The sequence below is a fragment of the Ornithodoros turicata genome, unplaced genomic scaffold, assembly GCF_037126465.1.
Source record: "Ornithodoros turicata isolate Travis unplaced genomic scaffold, ASM3712646v1 ctg00001138.1, whole genome shotgun sequence".
In the NCBI taxonomy this organism is placed as follows: domain Eukaryota; kingdom Metazoa; phylum Arthropoda; class Arachnida; order Ixodida; family Argasidae; genus Ornithodoros; species Ornithodoros turicata.
The window spans coordinates 89,633-93,001 of record NW_026999475.1 but is presented as its reverse complement, the minus strand read 5'-3'; positions in this window follow the sequence as shown (position 1 = coordinate 93,001).

The window sequence follows — 3,369 nt, the reverse complement described above, 5'->3', positions numbered from 1 at the left end:
CCAACAGTAGGTAGTTTAATCAGTGGGTTTTGCGTGGTGTGTCAAACGGTATGCTGCTAAAGGAAGCTACAAAACCTGTAGGAAATCCACAGAAAAAGCGGTGCTTCTTGAAAAGTGCGAACAACTCGAGACCGTGTATTTGAAAGTGCCGCGTCGTCTGCTAAACTACGGAGTGTTGCATGATTTGGGGCGCTGAAGTTGCTGCTCACTCGCGCGACCTGGCCCAGAGCAACGGGCCCATAGTCAATTAAATGTTTATTGACTGCGTTCGCCTCTATGTGAGTTTCCCTTTCAATTGATACGAAACACAACAAGGTTTATTCGAGGCACGAAATGGTTACGTCATCGACGTTTCGAGCTCCGGGGAAATCACTTCCACGTAAGATAATCTAACCTGTAACCACTGACGTCGACGATGTCGGTGTTTTCCTCAGTCCTCAGCCCCCGCCCTGGAACTCTCACATGGCCCCTCCGAGAAGTCTACCCCGATGACAGTAACGATGAACATTATGTGCGGTATTCAACAAATCGTAGGCTTCATGCGAATGAACAAAAAAAAAAAAAGCCTCACGACACGGAATCCCATGTGTTCCGTGTATGTTACCGCTCCGTGTTCAGACGTTTTTACGCCGCTGTAGGTTGAAAGTGCTTTTAATAATAATAATAATAATAATAATAATTTATTTATTTCCACATAACATAACATGTGGCGGGAACTGTGAAAAAAAGTCACCTTGGTGACTTGACGAGCTCACAGCTCCAGTGAAAAGAAAACAATTGGCATTGTTTTACATACAAGAATTGCGTATACACTTCCGCGATGTATAGACAGGATCAAAAAAACATTCGTTTAGAACACGTGGCAAGATGTAGCTCACACTTTGCTCCCCGTAGCGTGTTCTGCAACGGGGTACAGCCCACATTTTTTGGTTCCTACAATTATAGTAGGGTGTGCACTCTAAGAAAAAAAGGTTGAAAACGGGTAGAAGCGCAACAGTTCTCCCCGACCTATTTTATCTCTACCGACTGCACGTTGAAGTTGTGCTGTTTCTACCCTTTTACTCAACTCTCTCCCCCTAACGGTAGAACCACTGTGGCAATCTTGTCACTATTAGGGTTCAAGTGACCCTTTTTTCTTTTTGTGTGTTTCGTAGCAGGGTCACTAATGGAAGTGTAAATGGAGTCACCCAAGCGACGAGAATAGTTGAGGTTTACTAATCCTGCGCACAAAGGCGTTTGGTCCAGCTTCGAGGTCACTGTTCAAGAGATTAGCCAGAGCGACCAAACACAGTGTGTCTGCGCTTGCGCGGAATCGCTGATTGTGTAAAAGGGGTCAGTATAGAGACGAACGCTGGAAGTGACAGACTGTCGGTTTGCACGTGGACATTGCTGCACCGAAGGCCATGCGTGCGGCCTAATGGCTATGCTGAGTCTGGTATTCGCATCTCCGTGGTGGAAGGTGTGATCGGCTCAGCTGCAATGGTATGAACATAAGCAAGGTGGAGTTAGGAGAGAATCAGGTGAGTAATTTTGATATTCAAGATTTTTCATCCCGAGCGTCTTATATGCAGTGATCAGATGTGTTTTGCGCATTGCATGTTCGGGTTGATCGGCATGTCGTCTAACACTTTTTCAGCATCCTATGACACCGCAACATGAGCAAATGCGTTTGTGTAATACACGCAGGTCACCATGAAAACTTTAGCACGGCACCTTATCAGCGCCCGCGGGTGTGATTACAGGATCCACTTCGAAAATGAAGAAACGGAGCCATAACATACGGTGAGCCACTGTTTGATGGGAGAAGGCACTCATCGCTCGAGTCATGTTTTTTTAGAAGTGCTGTGTGTTATTTTCTTTTTCTTGGCTTTTGTCCACTGCCGGGATAGCCTTCTTCTTTTTGCATGCTTATTTCTGAGGAGTGAAACATGTACCGTCTTTATTATTTATCGCTTATCTTAAATGCTCTATTAATGCCATTTACATTTCAGTTGAAATCATCCGTCCTGCCACGTGTTCCTCCGGGCAGATATTACACACCGAGCGAAGATTCGTGTGTATTTAGAGCGACACAGTAGTGTGAAATGCAAGCCCTCAGAAGTTATCCCGATGCCCTTGTTATGGTGCATGCATGTGGAATTTATGTGCAAGACAGTCTATGCAAGTGCTTTGCAGTCTGATGGATGCAACAATGGAGTCGTCTGTGTTGTGTCGTGTTTTCTTTCGTGTCTCCATGCTCAGGCTTCTTCAATATGGATGTACCTTTCGCATTGGTAAGCGCAAGTGTACGATTCCAATTGTGACGTGGTAATAAAATGCTGTGACCAGTAACAGTTGTCTTCGTATATATTCTATCTCATCCACACAAATACTATATGTCAACGATGAAAGATGAAAGTCACTGAAAAGGTTAGCCAGCTGTAGGGATCGAACCCACATCTTCTGGATTGCCGGTCCAGGGCTCTACCAATTGAGCTAAGCTAACACGCCTCTCCAGCGACTTTCGGGGTGCGTCATCTGAAGGGACGACAAACCAGCCACTCACTCTCACTCACCCTCCTTTCACTCTTACATTTTTGCTCACTCATACACACATTCATACGACGGAAATCGACGCAAGCGGCACCTGTTGAACAAGAGATGAACTAATGTTCTGAGGCTGGCTGGAGAGGCGTGTTAGCTTAGCTCAATTGGTAGAGCCCTGGACCGGCAATCCAGAAGATGTGGGTTCGATCCCTACAGCTGGCTAACCTTTTCAGTGACTTTCATCGTTGATTTCTTAGGCAATTTGAGGCTTTGTTTGTATCTGTCCCTTCTATGTCGTTCCAGCCTCAGAACATTAGTTCATCTCTTGTTCAACAGGTGCCGCTTGCGTCGATTTCCGTCGTATGAATGTGTGTATGAGTGAGCAAAAATGTAAGAGTGAAAGGAGGGTGAGTGAGAGTGAGTGGCTGTTTTGTCGTCCCTTCAGATGACGCACCCCGAAAGTCGCTGGAGAGGCGTGTTAGCTTAGCTCAATTGGTAGAGCCCTGGACCGGCAATCCAGAAGATGTGGGTTCGATCCCTACAGCTGGCTAACCTTTTCAGTGACTTTCATCTTTCATCGTTGATTTCTTAGGCAATTTGAGGCTTTGTTTGTATCTGTCCCTTCTATGTCGTTCCAGCCTCAGAACATTAGTTCATCTCTTGTTCAACAGGTGCCGCTTGCGTCGATTTCCGTCGTATGAATGTGTGTATGAGTGAGCAAAAATGTAAGAGTGAAAGGAGGGTGAGTGAGAGTGAGTGGCTGGTTTGTCGTCCCTTCAGATGACGCACCCCGAAAGTCGCTGGAGAGGCGTGTTAGCTTAGCTCAATTGGTAGAGCCCTGGA